Source organism: Tetrao urogallus, assembly GCF_951394365.1.
Source record: "Tetrao urogallus genome assembly, chromosome: 3".
In the NCBI taxonomy this organism is placed as follows: domain Eukaryota; kingdom Metazoa; phylum Chordata; class Aves; order Galliformes; family Phasianidae; genus Tetrao; species Tetrao urogallus.
Genome location: NC_136815.1, coordinates 9,787,704 through 9,809,733, shown reverse-complemented (window position 1 = coordinate 9,809,733; position 22,030 = coordinate 9,787,704).

The window sequence follows — 22,030 nt, the reverse complement described above, 5'->3', positions numbered from 1 at the left end:
AGGTGTCAGGGCCATTTGCTGGAGAGAGCAAAAATAGTGCAAAAAATAAAAATAAAAATAATAGAATGCTGAAGCTTTCAGTTCCAGTCTGGAATTGAGGATACCTTTTATTTTTACATAGTTGTTAAATAAATGGAAAGGGAAAATCATGCTTATTTTGTCCTTATTTCTCTGTGATTTTTTTTTTTTTTTTTCTCTTTGTACGTACGATTTTCTTTTCGTATTTTTCTCCTTTCCTGCCCCCGCCCCCTCCCAGCCCTCACAGGACCGCTAAGCCACCTCCCTCTCTTCGCTGCGGGCTACTCTTCCCGGGGTACCCATGCCATCCAACCTTTGACCACCGGCCGAACGGGGCACTGCCGGAATACCCCATTTCCACGCCGTCCAACGCTATTTGCTCCCAGTCCCCGCTGTCCCCGCTCCCCGTCCCGCTGCGCTCAGACCGGGCTCCGCGCTCTGCCCCGGGCTGCGGCCGGCGGCGGCGGCGGCGACGGCGGCGGCGGCGGGGGGCGGTGACGTCACAGAGCCGCTCGCCAGCACAACGTTCCATTGAGGCGAGCGCGTGCTCCGGCGAGCACATGGGCAGAGCGGCCCACACCGCACCGCTCCGCGCCGCTCCGCTCCGCTCCGCTCGGCCCCGCCGCCGCCGGACCCCAGCCCGGAGAATGGGGGGGGCGCGGTGAGTAGCGGGGCTGCAGGAGAGCGGTGGGGGGGGGGCGGCTTTTGGTCTGATTTTATTTTTTAATAATGATCTGCATTGTTATTATCGCTCTAATTTTTTGTTATTACTTCTTATAATTTTTATTCTTACTGCTTATCGGTTTTCCTTTTTGCTATTTTTATGGATTTTTTTTTCCCTTACAACCTATTCCTCCCCCCCCCCCCCAACCCTCCCCTTTTTGCTGTACGTTTCCCTTCGCTAGGCCTTGCAGGAGTTTGCAGCTTGGCTGCGGGGCTCGTGCAGATGGAGGGGGGCGGGAGGGAGGTGTTGCATTTTATATATTTTTGATATTAATTCTTTTTAAAGCGCTGCGGCTAAAAATAGCCGTTGCCAAAGCTGAATCCGGGCGGATGGGGAGGAAAAGGGCTCGGAGTGCCCCCCCCGGCGATGCATCGCCGCGATAAGGCCGGGGGGTGCGGAGGCAGCCCTAGAGGGGAGGCGAGGAGGGAAGGGATGCCCCGAGCCCCGTAGTGGGGCAGGGGGGTGATGGGAGCCTGGCCCTTACTGCTCCGGGGCACAGCGTGTACCTTGGGTGTCAGCTGGGGCACTGGGAGGAAAATGCGAGGGTTCCAAGGCTGTCTTTTCCTTAAAAATCCGCCTTTTGGTTTTATTTCTCATTTATCTGTCTGTTTATTTTTGTACTTTAAAATGCAACTTAATTTCTAGAGGCCACCTTTGGTGTTTGCCTATCAAGAGTATTACAGTGTTTCCACGCTTTAGGACTTGAGTCCTAAACTGAGAAGCCCTCTGGCAGTCGCATCTCAGGGCACACGGAGGGGCGATGCCCGTAGCGATGCCCGCGGCCCCGCCTGAGGGATGCTGGAAGCCCATTGCCCATCGCACTGACAAGTTGAGGCTTGTTTTGCTTGTCCAAGGCTGTGGGCAGGCGGAGGGAGTCGAATACCCCAAGCCACTTCCTTCTTCTTAATACGTGTCTGCAAAGACAACCAGACACTTTTTGGAGAGCATTGTTTGGGTGATGCGCTTTCTGGGGGGGCATAGTGACACACAGCATGGGTCAGGGCAGAGAGCACTACTGTGCACATGCCATGGCTGTGCAAAATGAGAATATTTCTTTGTCGAGCAGGAATATAGTCTCTACTGCCAGCTTGTGCCAACTGATTTGGATTAGTGTAGAAGCATGCCTATCTGTTGCTGTAAAATATATTTTAAAAAAACCTCACTCTGAAGTGGTGACGTCACCGTAAGAAGTAATGCTACAATGCAATATTTGATTACGTCTCAGAGACACCATTTTTCTTTTCTCTGTGATTTTTAATAATTGTGTAGTAGGGATGTGTGCTTTCTGAGCACGTGGAGCAGCCAGGTGCTGTGCTGGGTGCCATGTGTGATGGATGGCTCACATCCATGGAGCTTAGTGTGTGCTACATACATTGTTTAGCTTAGTGTTAGAAAACCTCTAACTTTTGCTTTTTCCTCTTTTCTCGCAGTGAGTGTGGCTTCTCCTGGGTTAGGATGCCATAATTCAGGTAGATGTGGCTGTGCCTTTGTGTGCAGGCAGTGAGGTGTGCAGGTGCAGCGCTTCAGCCCTTGGGAGTGCCTCTGTACCTGTTCAGTGTGGGACACACTGTACACCTCCAGCATCCCTGCATAGTGTGAGCACTGCAGGCCGAGGTGCTGCATCCCCTGCTTGGGCTGCGTGCTGATGTCCTCGTGCTGTCAGAGCAGCTTGGCAAGAGTGAAAATAAGGAATTGCTGATGGCTGCTTCTGCTGAAAGCTCTGCATGTTGCAAAAATGAATTATGTATAGGAATTAGTTCTTAAAATGGAAGATGGGCTCCCTGTGTGAAGTTCCGTGCACGGAATACAACTTCCGCAGGAGCTGGCTGCTCTCTGAGGCTGGGAGCTGTGTGCCGACAGCAAAGCTCGTGCCGCAGCTCTGCAGCTGTGCTGTTCTCTCTCTGCCGAACTGAAGCCTAGGTTTCTGCTCCATCATGGGCTGTATCTGCTCAACTTTGAACTTATGCCTATTTCTCTGAAGGATCTGAGCCATGTCTTCCTGTTTTTAATCAGAATGCTGTGCAAAGAGGGCTTTCAGTTGGTGGCTGTCTGTATCTCACTAACTTTTATAAAGGAATTACTGCAGTACTGAGGGTGTGGAGGAAGACCAGAGGAAAAAACTATCTACCATCTCTGAATGTATCAAAATATCGTTGTATTCTTCTGTCACCTTTCTGATGAGAATGTTCAGTGGGTTACTATAGTGTCACTGCTTTTCTGTAATCATGCTGGAGCAGCCCTACTAGGAATTGCAAGGTAGGGCTTACGCATGTGACATCTTCATAAAAAAACACATCTGTACACACGCATTTTTTTTTCACCCATTGGTCTTTGCAAACAATAGCACTAATGCCGTGTCAAGGGCAGGACGCTGACTTTTGTGGTCTGGGAAGTGTTTCCATGGCTTGTAGGAACCCTGGGGCTCATCTTTTGTTCCCTATCTGTGAGTATAGTGGCAACTCTTTGGGTACTGGTAGGGCATTCGGTGCTTCAAGCATTGCAGCATGGAGCAGTGCTGGAGGCTGTCCACAAAGGCTGCTGTCACTGGTGTGAGCAGTGTGGTTGTCATGTCTGGTGTTGGTTGCACTGAGCAATGGAGGAGGAGGAGTGAGATGGTGTCAGCCACGCTCGGGCACTGCAGAGGGCTCTGCCCAAGCCTTGGTAGATGTTCTGCCCTAATCCTTTGCTGCTGGCCCAGGAACAGCATCAGTGCAGGGTCCTGCTGTGTGAGCTGAGAAAGGTGCAGAGCTGCAAAGCAAAATAGCAGAGAGGAAGATGTGTACCTGATCAGGAAGCTTCTGGCTCTTTTTGCAAGGTGATACAGATCTTACTTTGAAGCATGGGATGTGTTGTTTTCTGCCTCTTTGCTGGCTCATTGCTTTAATACCAAACACCTGCTTAGTTCCTGTCTAGATTTATGCAGAGCTTGTTGTGGGGAATAAAGAAATTATCCATCTCTTTGGCCCTACGTGGGCCACGTTTTCCTTTGTCACAGCTGCATCTCTTCCTAGTCAGTGTATGTTAATGCAGCATGGCGTCCTGACAAGACAGGCTGTGCAGCCCAACGTGGTTCATCGATACCTGCAGATGCAGTGCTTGCCCTGTGCTTGCCATGCTCCTGAGGGTCAGGGCAGAACAGCATTTGTCAGAGTTATCAGTGTTGTGGTAAAGCAGCGTTGCTGAGCGTTTCCAGGTGTGGAGAGCCAACTGAGTTGTTTGCATTCCAGGTCTGTATGATTTAAATGCCTTTTACTGCATCGTGAGGTGGTGTCAAATTCTTTATGTGACCTCCAGGTACAGGTGTGAGTATCAGTGTGGAGCTGTATCCTGCAGCTTGGGCTGGCTGAATATCTCAGCTTTATCCTGCCTGTGCTGCAGCCCTTGCAGTCACATCCTCGGTGCTGTTGATACCTTAGGTTTCTTGGTGGTTGCCCCTGCTATATCCCTCGATAGAAAAATGATTCGTATGTGAGTTGCTGCCTACGGTAATACATCAGGCTATAAAAAGTTCTGTCGTGCAGCAGTGAGAGTCGTCACAGTCGTCACCTGTGCTGGGAAGCCAGGCAGGTCAGGAGGCAGCCCAAATTAGAAATTATGGCACTTTGACTTTTATGGCTCAAAGACTTTGGCAAGGGTGATTAGCCACTGCAACAAATTACCAAGAGGAGGGATGGATTCTCTCTTTTAGTCATTTCCACCTTCAAAACCTGGAAAAAGCAGCAGAAGATTTTTTGTATGGAAACTATTGATGGGTCCCTGCAAATCAGTTCCTTTGACAAGAGAAGGGAGATTTGGCCATGCCCTCTCCCAGTTTGGTTGTGCAGGCAGTAGGAGCTGCTAGGTTCTGCAGAGCATGGGCTGAGCTGAGATGGGGGCAGCCTGGTGAGGAAATGCTTCTGGCACTTTGGGCTGCTGTGTGCATTTACACAAGAATAGTGGTGTTGCTACGAGATGTTTTGGAAGGCAACATTTTCTATGAGAGTCACTTCTTCAGTGCCTTGATTGAGAATACAAGTTTGAGATGCTCTTCTGCTTAAAACCTTTTATTGTATTACTGGTCAGAGCCAACTGATGGCTTTTCCAGGTGCTGGTCCCAGCCCTTGGGAAGTAGTGAGAGAGGTCCTATGGGAAGCTCGCACAGGCTCTCCTCTGTTTTGGTGGCAAAGATCTCTGGCTCAGGAGCAGTGCCCAGAGCTGTAGGCTCCTTCCTTAAGGGGTGGTGAATAGCAGAGGTGGGTGGGATATGCAAGGCCGCATCCTAGCACATAGAGCAGCTTTTGGAGGTCTTCATCGTGATCTGAATGTTTCTGGGAGCCCTGAGACTCTGAAGCAGTCCACTGCAGGGCCTGTGACCATCTCTTTTTGACAACAGGAGCTGAGCAGAATCCATGCAAAAATGAAGTGCATTGCGTTGCCTTGTGTGGCTCCTTGCCCAGGCAAGGGGTGAGCCCTGCACAACTGGAAAGGGCTTGCCGGCTGTGCAAGGAGCGAGTGGTGCAAGAAACTGGAGCCTTGCTGCTGCTTGTGTGCTGCTGACGTAAATGCAGTAACGTAAACGTGGTGTTGTGTGCTGGTTAACCCGGGGAAAGCAGCAGCTGTGGGCTGTGCTTATCCTGTGTCGTTGCACATGGGATGTGGAGCAATGGCCAAAGCACTAACTGCCCTCAAACCCTTTGTGTTTTGCCTTCTCCAAATGGAAAAATTTCTAGCACAAGTCTCTTTTTGTTGATGTTGAAGTTCATTATTCAGTATTAATATAGCCCTGCTGTAGCTGACCATAGACGTGGCACCCTAAACCCTTTGTTTCAGTTGATGTTGCCAGTAGTTAGTCACACCTATCAATACAATGATCTACAGCTTGGCACACTGAATAAAACACTACTGTGCCTGTTTGGAAATATTTAGTAACACTTCCGGCTTCATTTAAATAATAATGGCTTGTTTATTTTATTTTATATTTTCTCTTATATATAAAGGAGGGTGTGAAGTACACTTTCCCAGAAATGATCACGAGGCAGCAGAGGCCAAGAGCTTAATGTTGAGCACAGACAACTTAAAGCCTGCTGCTCTGGGGCTTTCAGATGTTAAGTGAGTTACTGGATCATTTAATTTACAGGTATCTCACAGCTGGCTCTTCTGCTTTTATTAGCTTGCTTTTAAGGGTTGCAGTGGGCAAAGCTTTAAATTTTCCTTAAATGTTAAAAAGGCTGCTATTAGATGATACAGAAAAATGCTTGATGTTACAAAGGAAAATAATAGCTTGTAAGATGGGAGGTTGGACTGGAGACCCCAGTCCACTGGCAGTTCTCTACTATTGTGGTTACTGAGGAAGAAATTGAAAAGATGGGCTTCAGGTCTTCGTGTATGGAATGAGATGGAAGGAGGCCCAAATTTCTGGAATGCAGAAGATTAGTAAATGTTATGATCAGAAGCCTCATAGGAGAAGGAAGAATGTCTGTCTCCATGGGACAGTGAAGCAGACTGTCCAGGTCCCAGTGTCTGCCTGGTGGTGTTTTGACTCATTGCTGGGATGAGAATGAATGATGCTGCTGCCATGTCCTGGCCTCCATGGGAAGGAAGCATGGAATTCTGTGCTGAAAGGAGAGGACATGGATCCGAGCAAAAGGTGGTTGGTATTAAGATCCACCAGAACCAGTTTTTATAGGTAATTTGAATAGATGATGGGATTCCCCCTACTTGGCTACAGGTAGATGTGGGGATTCTACTCTCAGCAGCCATTTCTTCCCCTTGTGCTCACATTTTCACATTCATATGTTGAGGAAGGTGCTATTTTCTGTGTCCATAGTGGAGAACAGTATGATGTCAGCTGGACCCTCAGTGCTTCACCAAAATTATCGAGATCCTGTACTTGACTTGATGTCAGAAATGTCAACGATGACTTTGGTAGGCTGCAGCTGACATATCTAAGCAGAACTTTTGAAAACTTTTCACTGAGTAGCTGTATGGGATCACACAAGTGTTGAAGGACTGGTGCTAAGATCTCCTTTAGCTCTTAGCTAAGTGTGAAACATACATTTGAGTACCAGCTTTTCATCGTCCATAGCACAGTCTACTCAAAGCCCACTGTAGCCTGACTTTTAACACTTTGGTGATAGAACATCCATCCAGTACTTCAGAACAACCTGTTCCAGTGTCTGACACTCTCATCAGCAATAATTTCTTCATTAACTGCTACCAGCATCTCACAGAGCAAGCCAGTATGAAAAGAGACAGTAAGACAGTGATGAAACAACCTGCAGTTACTTGTGCTGATTCACAACGACTGGGAGAGTTTTCAGCTGTCTGGTCTTGCTAATACATTTCTCCTCCTTGTAATAGTGTTAGGAGTGCTCATATCCATAGTAATGAACACTTGTATTTTTTTTTTTTCTGCTTAGAAATCTGGGTGCTTAGCACTTAAAATGCTGCTGTCTCCACTCCCTCAGCAGAAAGAGAACTGGAGGTACCAACAGGGACAGGGCTGCTTTGTGGGATCTCTGCCTCCCAGGCTCTCAGTTATGGCATCCTCTCTTTAAAGTCTTGGAGCCTGGCCTAAATCTGTTTTAAGCATCCTTGAGTTGTGGCAAAGCCTATAGACCCATGAAATATTGCTGATAGCATTAATACTTATGTGAAAGGTATTACAGGATGAAGTTGGCAAGTGTTAAGGTTGGACTAAATGCAACTGTGGTTACACTGGAGGTTTGGCAGGCAGAGGGAGGTGCCCCAGCAAGGCTCCCAGCCTCGCTCTGCTGCAGCAGGCCCCTGTGGTTTTAGAAGGAGTCTGAAGTCATCTTCAAGTCCATTGGAGTGGCTGGTACCCAGAGATGAACAGTGGTATTGCATCCTCCCACCAATTTCCATCCTTGGAGCCTCTGAGGGTAAAGATAAGCCTTAGCTTTGTGTAACATTTGGACCCAGCTACTACCTCATGGATGGAAAGCAACTCTTTGAAGCTGAGCTCCAGCAATGCAGAAGAGCTGATGGGCATGAGGAAGGAACTGACTGTGCTACTGCCCTGCTGGCTCCATTGTCAGCTGGAACGAATCCACATTGAGATGGTGGGTTAGGAATGCTCTTGAAATTGTTTTGGTGATTAACTCTTCTCTGATAGTGCCCTGTCATCTGGGACTGAGAGATGAAGTATCATCTTCCTGGGCAGAGTCCTGGTCTTGGTTATGGGGACATTTGTTTGGTGTTGGCTTGACAACAGCAGTGATATGTGTGAGTTGGGAGCCTGCCAGCAAAGGAAGCTTCAGGCAGACCAGAAAGCTGCAGCCTATCTCCTCTGTGGTGTTGGCAGTTTGTCTTCCTATACTGGCTTTTGCTGGAAATACAGATAGAGCTTTGAGGTCTCTTGTTCTCTTTTCAAAGTACTCCCTGTATTACCTCAGCTAAGAGAAAGACTGCTGAAATCATTCTAGCAAAGACTACAGCATATTTCTGCAAGGAAATGGAGCTCTGCTCTCTGAGAGTTTGTTTCCATCCTGGGTTGCCCAGACCCTCTCTCTGATAAAAAGCACCACAAAACTCTTCATATTCTGCTCCAAAGTGCAGGGTATGTCATCCCAGTTGTACTTTTTCTAAATATGTAGCCATGTTTCATATAACATTTAAAGATAGTTAAAGAACACGCAAGCAAAAGCAGGCCCTCCACTGCTGGGTTGGAAGAAAAATAGCATGTATCAGATATTGGTTTGTCATTTAACACATTACCTGAAAGATAAACTGGTGATGACTTCAGTGTTAAAACTGAACAGTGAGGAAAATATATTTGACTGGAATTCCAATTGTGCCTGATTGGAATGTTGAAAAAAATTAAGGAAATAAAAAGATAGGCATGTGTACCCAAACATCCCTAAATTTTAGCCTCCCTTTCTGCTCTTCGCCTGTTCCAAACTAAGGTTAGTTACCAGGATTTTTCTGTAGAGAAAAGATTAATGCTCTGTCACATTAGCTGGTCAAAGCAGGCCATTTTATTTTACTGACATGTTAAATCTTAAATTATTATTATTATTATTTTTTTTTTTATCACGTTACCTCCTTTAACATCTTGTGGATGGACTCATAGAAGTTAACTCATGAATAATTTTTGATTGTCTTCTGTTTTGTGTGTCCCAAAATGTGGCATTTTAACAGATGGGCACGCAGAACAGGAGTCGTGATCCTGATGGACATTGTGGCCACGTTAGTTAAGGGCTGTTCTCTGGGTGGTTTGATGGATGTGGTGATTCTGATGTGGGTTCCTTCTTACTGCTGGTTGTTTAAGTAATGGGGGATCTTTACAGCATCTTCATTAGTGGTTTAAGTGGGAATTTGGAGAATGGGGATGGGTGGGCCTTTGCTCAAGCTCTGTTGTGGTTCACCCCTTTCCGGATTCCTTTTTAAAGCAAGATTTTTAGGACTGTATGAGGAAATGATGGTATCTCCTTTGGCATATTTCTTGCTTCAGTCTGCTCAGCCTGCCTTATTTGCTTTTACTTTCTAACTATATCTTGGTTTATGCCTTAGGTCATTGGGTTTCTGGAACAGTAACTGTCCTTTCTGTTCTATTTTTATTATCAAGCACAGACACATTTGGTTTCTCCAGCTTTTGGTGGTGCTTTATATGTGGTGCTGTAAGCAATACCAATAACTAACGGTGCTAATAGTCCTCATGAGGATCTGTGGCTGTCTGTGCACACATGATGGAGATGTTGCAGCTGTAAACATGCTGCTCTGCTGTGAATATTTTTACATGGCTTCTGCATTCTTTCTTCTGTAGGTGAAAGTAAATGGGAGTCAGCCTGGTACAAGAAGTGTGCAGAAATAATCCCTGTGCAGGTGAAAACTGTGCTGACCTGCCAGAGGCAATGACTTCATCACCACTTCTGTGTTCAGTCTTATGCAATGTAGATAAAACACAGCATGGTTCTTGTAGTTGTGTATGTATGTTTTAGATGTGTTTATATATACAATGTTTGAACGCATCATTGCTGTAACTTTCTTGCTCCTTCCCCTCCTGGTTTCCATCTACTTCTCTTTTTCTGTTCCACTTCATGTTCTGAGTTTTATGCCCATAGTATTTTTCACACGCATATTTCCCTTTTTTCATTCCTTCTTTCCCCTTTCTTTCCTATTCTGGCTGTTCATTTTTTACCATCTTATCTACGTTTGTCTTCTGCTCCAAGACATTTTATCATTTCTGCTTGACTCCTCCTTCCTCTCACAGAGACAGATCATTCAGCCACCCTGGTAGCACCTGTGCACACACTGATACTCCACTGCTTCCAGAGCAGGAGCCACAGCTGCGCCTTTTTCTCAAAAAAAAAAAAAAAAAAGAATAGAGGAGCAGGAGCTGCTCCTATTTCCCTTCTCTCTAAATGATAATTTGTCAGCTTTTGCTTCTCATACCTCCTTCAGGTTGCAGCTTGCATGCAAGTGCGATGTATCCTAGACCCACTGATACAAACTAAAGTGGTGCATAAATGGGATCAGTGGTTGTTGTGCTGCTCTCCTCCATCACAGCTGATTACAATCTTTGCTCAGAGCTCTGGGTCTGCATTCCAGCCATTAGCTTCCTTAGCTGTCAGCTGCTAATTTTAATAGTGTTCTGGCTTGCTGCAAGCGTGGAACTTTCCAGCCTGGTTGTGAACCTGTTTCTACCCTCCTGAGGGATTTGGCTCTGCTCTGGGCTGAGCTATGTGGCTGTGCTGCTGCCCAGCTCCTCCTGGGGCAGAGGGTTCCTGGGGTGTCAGCAACCAGGGAGGCTTGTGTGTGGTGATAAGAGCTTGATTGGTTTCAGCAGTCCTCATCCCTTTAAGAAAATGCTTGGGAATGGTATGTGGGAATGCCTGCCCTGCAGTTCTGGGAGCAGAGGGAACTTGAAATGGAGCTGAGGCGACATCCTGTAAAATACTTTCCATTTTCTTGTAAGCAAGGAGAGCTGTAAAGCTCAGCATCTTTTAGCTGGACTCGTAGGCTTTAAAGCTGAGTGTTTTGACTGCTTCTGATTATAGAAGCGGAGGGATCTGAAATAGGAAAATGCTTTGATGTTGGCAATTTGAAAAATGTACTCAATATCACTTTGTGGCAGACCTTTTATTCTTGGCTGCATCAGCCTCATGAGCCCACGGCAGCGAGCGACTGGGTTGGATGGCTTTGCTTGCACAGCTGTTTTTTTCCAAAAAATCCCAGGACTCAGCACTGCATTTCCCATGCTGGAAAGCCAACGCTTTCCAGGCCCCTGTGTGCAGCATTGGCAGCCGTGCCTGGGCGTTTTTGTGATGGGTGGCAATTCCTGAACGTGCTCAGCCTGCGCTCCTCTGCGGTCAGGTTGGGTGATCTCAAATAAGTGCGACTGGTGCAAACGTGTCTGGGGGCTTACATTGGTTGGTGGTCACCTCTTGGAAAAGGTGTGATGAAATCACATTTCGGAGGGTATCATCAGGGTGTCAATGCGCAGAAGCAAAAGCAGCAGCCTCTCCTATCCGTGTTGCTGGTGAAACGTGACACCTCTCGAATGAGATGTAAACACTGAGTGTTATGTTTCATGCAGGATGACTCTTCTTTTTTTTTTAATTTTTTTTTTCCAAATGTCTCTGCGATGCAGTGATGTGTCCCCATGTCAACCCTTGGGTGTGGGGCTTTTTCAGGACATGACCATAACCTGATCTTTCTGATGACTCCTGCAGACAAGGGCCAGCTAATGCCAATTGTTTGGGTTGATTTCTATTTTCAAGACTCTCAGGCCTGATTTTGTCTCCCTAGCATAACCAAATGAGATTTTTACCCCAGTTTAATTCAGAGCAGAGACAGGCTGTTTATCTAATGAAGACTTTGGAGCTGGCATAGCTCATACACTTCTATTAGTTATAGCCCTCAGCACAGGGCAGTGACCTGGGAGGTGCAAAGGGCCTTGCCTTGACATGGATAAAGAGCAAATCATGTCTGAGGTAGCCTGGCAGGAGGAATAGCTCTTAAAAGCCGTATCTGTGCAGAGCTGTCACCATCCTGGATTGTTCCAGGTTAGCGTTTATGGCTAACTGCTGCTTCTCCTGCATTTTGGGCTTGAGTGCCACAGATGCTCATGTTCACCATACGCAGCATCCTGCTGCTGGCCCTGGTTAAAATCAGATGTTTGTAGAAGAAGTGGGTGAAAGTGAACCAAAGGGCCAGAAAGTAGCCAGATCATATCCTTTTCTTCTACAGCATGTCATGCTCAGGCTGGCACGTGCCCAAGTCATGCCACCGGAAGGGTTGTTTATGAGCTGTAGGGGGGAGATGTCAGCCAGCTGACTGCATCTAAACAAATAAATATTTTTCTCTTTTTTTTTTTCTCCCAGTATCTGAGTGTATGGTGTTTGCTGCTTGAGTGTCTCTTTTAAGCAGTTAAAAAGTTTTTCTAGACAAAATATGTTTTTAGGCTGAAGCTGAGAGACAAATATAACTCTGAGCTGGTGTATTGAAAGGAGGCCATAGTAAGTGTTATGTTGCCTTACTCAGTATTTTTTTTTTCTTTCTTTTTGTGGTGATTCTGTTCTAACTTAAAATGGAAAACCTCCTGAAAGACGTTATTTTTCCCGTTAAAAGAAGCTGCATGCTGGAATGCCATTCACTGGTTTATGCTGCAGGGATCAGAGCCCCCAGCCCTCTTCTTCATCCGAGCTCTACGTGTTTGGAAGGCAGATGCATATGCAGCTGAGCCAAGTATAATAATAATAATAATAATTCAGGTTGAGAAGCACAGAGCACCCTGTGATTAGCAAAATAATGATTGCATACTGTAGAAACGGAGAGATGCTGTTTGACAAAGCGAGAGGAACGCACATTGCAGCTGCTTTGCGAGATGCTCGGCTCACATTCCCTCACTGACATTTTCAGCATACAGTTCTGTGCAGGAACCACACAGAGCAAAGCACGTTTGTAAAGCGATGATTGCTTTTCAGTTTTCCAGTGAATTGCGCTGATAAAAGAGCAGCCAGAAAGCTTGTAAATAGGAGTTGTACGCACTGTGCTCTGCTCCCCAGTGGTAATTTTATTTATTTTTTTTAAATTTGGATGCAGATGCTGCGTATGTTCTCTCTGCTTGCCAAGGGACCAAACTTTAGCTCTAGGATTTAAAAAAAAAAAAAAAAAAAAAAAAAGAGACAGGAAGCTTTCCAAAGCCTTTCCTCTACAGGTGCAAGGTTGGATCCAGGTCATTGTGATTGTGACAGAGATCTGTTACACAGTGCCACTCTGACATTTGTTAAGTGTGTTTGTAGGCTTGGCACTGATTATTTGCTGCCTTAAAATCTAATCTGCCCTTCTACATAACAGTGAACGGTGGATTTTATGCATACTTTCCTTTGATGTTTCATCAGCAAGGCTTGATAAAGAGGGCAGGGTTTCTTTGGCCCTGTGCTGCTGCCCCACTTTATCTCTGGTAACCTTTGGTGTTGGAGTTGCAGGGCCATTTCTGAGACCTGACTCTTCCTCCACTCTTTGTGGCTTCAGTGGCCTCATGCCAACCTTTAGGTACCTCAGCGCTGCCGCAGCAATAGAGGCATCCCAAGTAGTTGGCGCTCTGGATTATTCTGGCTGCTTTGCTGGCAATGCAGTGAGCCAGCGTAGAGAACTGAGCCAGTCAAAAAACAGCAGAAAAAACTGTGAGATTGTCATAGCCTGGAGACATGGGAAAGAACAGGAACAGCTGTGTGCTCCTGCATAGGTGAGGCTAAAGGGAGATTTGGAGGTAGACCTGGAGTGCTCACACCGTCACCTACGTCTGCATGCTCAGTGTTTGGGAAATATTTCATGAGCACTGCTGGGCTTCTCCAGACCTGGGTTGTGATTCTGCATCTGCATGGGATGTTGCCCAACCTACATATGTGAATACTGTGCATATAGAAATAAGTCTTTGGAATAAATAAATAAATAAATAAATAGGGTACTCATAAGGTGTTACAACCATTTTTCAGAAGTCTGGTTGTCCTCTGGAGATTTCTTTAAAACTGCCTAAGTATTTGCATAGTACTTGTATAATAGAGGAAAAATAATAATAAAAAAAGAGTCTTAATTAGGCTTATTTTTCTTCAGGCAAATGGGTGGAGTATGTTCTTTGATCTCATCCAACTTAGTTTTCTGAGATTTCACATTTTTCTTTCCTATATCTCTTGTTGACAGTACTCCTAGAATCATAGAAAGGTTTGGGTTGGAAGGGACCTCAAAGCCCATCCAGTTCCAACCCCTGCCATGGGCTGGCTGCCCCCCACCAGCTCAGACTGCCCATGGCCCCATCCAGCCTGGCTTTGAGCACCTCCAGGGATGGGGCGTCCACAGCTTCTCTGGGCAGCTATGCCAGCACCTCACTGCCCTCTCAGTTAAAATCTTATCTAAATCTCCCCTCTTTTAGTTTAAAACTGTTCCTTCTTATCCTATCAATCATGTATATACATATATGGATAAACATGTACACATACAAGCTCGTTTCCTTTATTATAACGTGTATTTTTCCTAGATTCCAAGACAGCTTTTATTGCCTGTGTACAACTGAATGAGCCATTGAGTTAATACTACTGTGTGAAGTTCAGGAAAGACCAGCAAGCATTTTTCTAATAAGAGGATATTCTGGTCCTCTTGATAATCAACCTCCCATTGTAAACTCATTTTGAGTCACAGTTTTAAATCTTTGTTCCAGTGGAAAAGATTTTTATGGTCAGCCCAAACAAACATTAAATCCTGTTTTTTAGCAGAGTTGCCTAAAATAGCACAAATTCTAAATTGGAAGAGTGACTCTAGGGAAAAGAGAAAAAGTTGAAACAATACAAATCATGGTTTAGCGGCACAAACCTTCTGTCCCACCCCAAACCATGATAAATATTTGGCAGAGACATAAGGCTGGGTTTCCTTGCTGTAAAAGGCTGCATGCTTTAGATGGCTGTATGGAACTGGATTTAGATCTTCCCTGTGGGTGGTTGTCCCCCCTTATTTTAGAGATTCCAGTAAATCACTTTGGTGTAGTTTCCACTGGTTTTCTTCTCTGTAGCCTAATTCCCCTGTATTGTACAACCTTCCTTTATTTGGAGGGGAACATTTTTCTGGAAAATGTGCCCATGATTTGGAAACATGGGAGTTCAAAACCCCCAGAAAATACCATTTCCTTGCTCTTCTCCCCTACTACTTAGGTAAGTAGAGCTACCCAAAGTGGACCCATAGCTCTTCACACCAGTTCTGCACCTACTGCATTTATTTTCAATCACTGGAATTGCCATGGCAGCAGCAGCCCTTGGGATAATTATTTTGTCACGAAGAGCATTAAGTCAGGACAGCCCGCATTTTGGGGAGGGTGCAACTGGAGTGGCAGCGAGACTGTGGTGGGATGAGAGGAATCAGTGCCAAGGTGAGCTGGGAAACCTGCGTAATTTTATTGGGATGTTAAGGTGCTCATGCTCTGAGCACTCTGAGTTTTGCTGGCAGCATTGCAGCAATGTAGCTCTTAAAGCACATTCTGCTCTTCCTGAGCAACCCACTGTTGAAATGTTGCAAGCATCATTTCTTACTTCCCTGTCCAGGCATGGATCTTAGTGCTCACATATGCATCTCTTTATCCCTTACTTGGAATTGCCTCTGGAGACCAGGTTTGATCGCTCTGCAGTTGTTCTTGTGCCTCTAGTGCTGCAGGAGCCTGTCCTTTTGTGGTGATACTCTAGCTTATCTTCAGCTTCTCCTCACTCTCCTCCTTTGCTGTGTTCTTTGCTGGCACAGCTGGCATATGGCAGCTCTTTGTTGACGTGCTGACTTTGGAAACTTGCAGTGCAGACACCCAGTGTTCACTGTAATATCTCACTGTGCAGTTTTCCACACCCTGTCCTTGAGTCGAGACTTGTCCCTTTGTATCTCGATCCTGCCCTTGGTCCTTTAGCATTCTTCCTGCTTGCTGATGGCAGTGGCCAGAGAACTGAGCATCTGCTCACTTTGTTCTCAGTGTGATCTGCCTTAGAAATGCTGTAGAGGTGACTAACCCTCTGAGCTGGGGAGAGGACTCTAACTTGCTGGGGCTATCTCAGTACGCACCTGGTGCACTCTTACTCTGAGCAAATAAGAATTATGCTTTCCTTACTTCTTTATCACATGAGAACAGCAGTCAGGGTATAAGGAGGCTTTACACCACACAGGTTGTGAGCATGCCCTGCTTTCCATTTCTTTGTCTCACTTTCTTTGTTCTTGTGGCTGTAATATTGAAGCATTTTGCCAAAATTGAAGGTGATGGTGATTTTAGTCTTTACTGTAGAACAGTCCCTGAGCAGAGAAGAACGGTGATGTTAGCATATGGAAGTGACGTATTTATTATTGATGATACCTTTAAATGATTAAACATTTTTTTCCTTGCATTATTTAGGGGAATTATGATATTCATCATTAATGGAAAGATGTCTGTCTAGGGAAATGCATGATTCATTCTCATAAATACCTTCTCTGCTCTAATTATTTCCTTCTTATTGTCTTTTCCCAGCTCTTGCTTTTCCTTCTGTAGTAAGTGTTCATTATTCTGTAAATACCCTGTGCTAAATGCTGAAGTGTTTTCTAGCCAGGTAGCTAAGATAGAACTCCAATAAAAGACATGGTAATTCAAGTAAGGAAGTAATGCTTAGAAAACCCCATCGCATTTGAGAACTCCTGCTAGCAAATATTAATCAGATTTTTTAAAATTATTATTTTATTATCAAATATGCTGGAAGCATGTTTATTCCTGCCATTACGTGTGTTTGTCTCCTCATGGTGCGGTGCGTTATTGTAGCAGGGTTTTATTAAAAATAGGACGGTATTAACTGATAGTTTGGTTTTGATAGGGTAGGCTTCTCCTAGTGCATGAAGACATGGATCAGGTCCAGTATGTTGTAGTGATTCTGCCAGTGGCCTGATGTTACTTAGATCTTGGGTATTCTAATATGATGTGAAAATCTTGATAATGTGATCCTCAGCTTCCTTAACATCTCTGAAAACCTGCACCTCATTTCTCTCAACTCTTCAGAGCAAGCAGTTCTTGTCCTTACACAGGTATCTGTTGCTCATCAGAACAGAAAACTAAACAGCCTTGCTCTTGTGTTTTTTTGGGTTTTGTGGAAGTGAAGATGAGAGTCCTTCTGCACCAGACTCATGAACACTTTTTTTTTTCCCCACATAGCAAAAACAGGGTGTATTTTAAAGATGAAGTGTATCTGTAAGATTGCCTGCAATGTAGGGCATCAGAATACATTGATGGGACATGGATTGACCGCCAGAGCCCCTGTGTTTTCTGCATGCTGAAGAACAGCTCTTTTAAGATAACTGAATAAGATAACTCTTTTAAGATAATTTCAGATATTCTGAATTGGAAGGGACCCGGAAAGATCATGGAGTCCAACTCCTGGCTATACACAGGACCGCCCAAAATTAAAACTCTATGTCTGAGAGTCTCCTTGAACTCCAGCAGCTCAGGGCCTTGCCCACCACCCCCTGGTGCAGACCCTGTCCCTGACCCCCACCTGAACGCAGCTCCATGCCGTTCCCTGGGCCCTGTTGCTGTCACACACAGCAGAGCTCAGCGCTGCCCTCCGCTCCCTGTGAGGAGCTGCAGCTGCCATCAGGCCTCCCCTCAGCTCCTCTGCTCTGCACTGAGTGCACCCAGGGACTTCAGCCACTCCTCATATGTCTTGCTCTCCAGACCCTTCTCCATCTCCGTAGCCCTCCTGTGGGCACTCTCTAGTCGTTTTATGGCCTTCTTATCTTGTGGCACCCAAACCTGCTCCCATTGCGGACCACAAGAGACAGTCTCTCCCCTCACCCAGTGGGAGTCCTTGCCTTGATGCACTTCAGGGCATGGATGGCCCTTTTGGCTGCCAGGGCACGCTGCTGCTGATATTCAACTTGCTGTCAACCAGTGCCCCCAGATCTGTTTCTGTTGGGCTGCTCTACAGCCTCTCATCCCCAAGATCACACACATAAGCAGGGTTGCCCTGTTCCCTGTTGTAGAATCCAGCACTTGCTATTGCTGAAATCTGTATGACTGATGATTGCCAGCCCTCCAGTCTGTCAGGATCTCTCTGCCCTCGAGGAAGTCAACAGCTCCTCTTAATTTAGTATCATCAGCAATCTTAACAGCTCATTAAAACTTCACGCTTTTTATGACTTTAAATAGATGCAATCAAATTTTACTAAATTAATACTCTGGTGTTAGTTTTCTTAAATCATTAATCTAAGAGCTATTTCTTGAGGAAGAAAAGGGTATTAAAATGGAATCTTAATTGTTGACATAATTTTGGTTGATGCTGTAAAATGGACAGGATTTTTATTTCCCGAGGAACAGTGCCTCCCACTAAGATGCAGATTTCCTTCACTGACAGTGTTTCAGAATCAAGATCCAAGGAAAGCCAAGGCCCAGCTTGAACTGAACTTGGCAAAGGATACCAAAAAGAACAAGAAAGGCTTCTACAGGTACCTCAACCAGAAAATGAAAGTCCAGGAGAGTGTCCTTAGCAATTGATACAGGCAAACTGGTAACAGCAGACAAGGAGAAGGCTGAGGTACTTAACTTTTTTTTTGTCTTGGACTTCTCTACTAACTGCCTGCCACACAGCCCTCAAACATTTGGTTTGATAGGAAGAGACTGGGGAAGTAACATCCCTGCCAAACTGTAAGCAAGGATTGTGTTTGTGACCACCTGAGGAACCTGAACATCCACAAATCTATGGGTTCTGCTGAAAGGCATCCTAGAGTCCCAATGGAATGAGCTGATGTAGTTGCCAAGTCACTCTCAATGATATTTGAGAAGTCATGGTAATCAGGTGAGGTCCGTGGTGTTTGGAAAAAAGGTAACATCACATCCATTTTTAAAAAGGGTAAAAAGGATGACCCTGGGAACTGCTGACCTGTCAGTCTCACCTCTGTGCTGGGGAAGATCATGGAGCAGATGCTCCTGGAAGCTACATTAAGGTGCTACATGGAAGGCACAGAGATGATACAGGAGAGCCAGCATGGCTTCATCAAGGGCAAATGCTGTTTGATCAATCATGTGGCCTTTGATGATGGTGTCACTGCATCAATGGACAAAGGAAAAGCCACTGATGTCATCTATCTCTACTTCAGTAAGGTCTTTGATAGTCCCCCACAACACCCTTCTCTCCAAATTGGAAAGATATGGATTTGATGGCTGGATTGTTTGATGGTCGAAGAATTGGATGCTGGATGGAGTCCACAGAGTGGTGGCCAATGGCTCCATGCCTGGTTGTAGATTGGTGATGAGCGGTGGCCCCTGCGAATCAGTGCTGGGGTCAATAACTCTTTAATATCTTCATCAGTAATAATGACACTGGGGTTGAGTGCACCCTCAGCAAGTTTGCTGATGACACAAAGCTGTTGTATGCAGGCAGCGTACCAGAGAGACCTAGACAAACTTGAGCAGTGGGCCCAGGTGAACGGCATGAGGTTCAGCAAATCCAGCTGCAAGGTTTTGCACCTGGGTCAAGGCAACCCCCATTACCAATACAAGCTGGGAGAGTTGAGTGCAGCCCTGCAGATAAAGACCTGGGGGTACTGGTGGATGGGAAGTTGGACATGAGCCAGCAATGTGCCCTCTCAGCCTAGGAAGCCAACCATATCCTGGGCTGCACCAAAAGAAGCATGGCCAGCAGAGTGAGGGAGGTGATCCTGCCTCTCTACTCTGTGCTGGTGAGCCTCACCTGTAGTACTGTGTCCAAATGTGGAGTCTTCAGTACAGCAAGACATAGGTCTGTTGGAGCACATCCAGAGAAGGGCCACAGAAATGATCCATGGAATGAAACATCTGTCCTGGGGCAGATTGAGGGAGCTGAGGCTGTTCAGCCTGGAGAAGAGAAGGCTCTGGGGAGACCTGAGAGCAGCTTTTCAGTGTCTAAAGGGGAACTGCAGGAGGGAAGGAGACAGACTGTTTAGCAGGGTTTGTGGTGACAGAGTAAGGGGGGAAAAAAAAATAATCGGAGGACGTAAGAGGCTTTTCCCTCCTTTATTATTCCTTCCCTTCCTTCCTTTGCTAAAAATTATTTTTGAATTTCAGCCTCAAAAATCCTTCTAGGACCCCTACAAAGAGTTCATGTTTCTGTAGCTTCTTCCTGTGCAGCAGTACCAGCAAAAACAAGTATCTGTTACTTCACTCTGTTTTATTGGTGTGCTGCTTGCCCAGCCTCTTGTGCTGGAGAAGGTGAGGAGCTCTTCACCTGGCATCTCAAGCTTGCTGAAGTGCCTTTACATGGTCTCTCTGGGAAGAAAGAAGTATCAAGAATTCACAGATGTGTATGAACCTGGGAACACAGTGAGTTTCTGTATCACAGATGGTTCTCTGCTCTGTGTTTTGCAGCCTTATCCTTTGGGCAAGCTGTTGAACTTTAACGCTTTGGTTTTGCAGGGCACCACGGTGTCAGGGGAAAGGAGGCTGTGCTTCCTGGCTTTTGCTGCCAATCAGCTCATTACCAAGAACATAAGGATTTATTGTTTTTTTGTTTTTTTGTTTTTTTTTTTTAATTATATCTAATCACTCTACAGAGGCTCTGTTTAATGTCTTATCCTTGTTTGAAATGTAGAATTTGTCTGCCTCTATTAGTACCCAAATGCAGAGAGGCCACAAGACTCGTTTACAGAACCACAGAATTGTAGGAGTTGGAAGGGACCTCTGGAGATCATCAAGTTCAACCCTGCTGCAAAAGCAGATTCCTACAGTAGTTTACACAGGAAAGTGTCCTGTTGGGTTTTGCCTATCTCCAGAGGGGACTCCACCACCTACCTGAGCAGCTTGTCCAGTGCTCCGTAACCCTCAAAGTAAAGGAGTTTTTCCTCGTGTTTGTACGGAACTTCTGTGTTCCAGTTTGTGTCCACTTCCCCTTGTTCTGTCACTGGGAATCACTGAAAGGAGCCTGGCATCACTGACTTGTCTCCTGCCCATTAGATATTTAGTAGCATTAACAAGATCCAGCTTCATTCTTCCCTTCTCCAGGATGAACAGCCCCAGGTCTCTCAGCCTTTCCTCATAAGGGAGATGGATGCTCCAGGCCCCTCATCATCTTTGTAGCCCTCCTCTCTCAGTAGAGGTTCCCTGTCTTTCTTGAATCAAGAAGTCCAGAACTGGACACAGTGCTGTAGATGTGGCCTCACCAGGGCAGAGGAGAGTAGGATCACCAGGCGTACTGCAGTGGATGGAAATTAAAAAAACAAAACAAAAACAACCATGGTTTCTGCCTCGAAAGCTTGCTGCTAGAAGAGATGGAGTGATGGAGTACATGATGGTGAGTGTGGGGACACCTGTCCCTGTGCTACTCAGCCCGTGGGTATGGCACGGTAGGCAGGGCTAAAGGCACCACAGGGTTGTCCCCAGCCCTGTGTGTCCCACCTGCTGTATGGGATGCTGCCTGTCACTGACCAATGTCTGCCACCTCTCTGAAGCTGCATCCCCATCCTGATGTTTTCCCTGTGCCTCCCATGAATCTCTTTGCTGCCGGCCATCCCTTTGGCCTCGAGTAACCTCCTGTTTGTCTCTCTTTGAACATGCCCCCCCAGCCCCCACCAGCGGGGCCGCTTGCAGGGCTGTGTGTGTTTATGTTGGTCACGCGGCTCGCACGGGGCTGTGACGAGTTCCTGGGCGCAGAGCATCCGCAGACACGTGGCCCCAGCGTGCGGCGCTTGGCTCCTCCGGCCCCGTGCCCAGGAGCTGAGTGGAGGGGAGAGGAGAGGGGGAATGAGAATTCTTAACCATTGACTGCAGAAGAGAGTTAATTAGAAAGATAGCAAAAAGCTCCCCCCCACACTGTTTGCGGGGGCGCCTGAAATCATGAGGCTGCTCTGAGTCTGTGCCTCTGAGCTGTGTGGCTGAAGCGAATGAATCACGGCTTGGGGGGAATAAAAGCCTGAGTCATAATCACTAATACTACAGAGCGGATTTGCTTTGTTTTTTTGTTCCGGCACTAATGTGCAGAGAAGCAACACGAGCCCTTTCTCTGCTCTTTCATCAGGGAAGAATGCAGCCCTGTCTCCCCACAGCAGTACTCAGCTCTCCGATATGTCCCAGTTGGGTGACCCCAGCCATCTGCCCACAGCCTCAAAGGCCAGGGCAGCAGTCCTGTACTTCTGTCACTGCTGGGAGTGAGAGTGGCAACTTAAAATACTCCATTTTGGTAACCAGCACCTGTTCCTAGAGCTCCTCAGTGCGACTTACTGGTTTATGACCACTCAGCTCCCACAGCTCAGCAATGTAAATGCACTGACATAAGCTAGCTGTCACTCTCCTAGAGATGTTCCTACAGCTGCTGGACTCTAAAACCC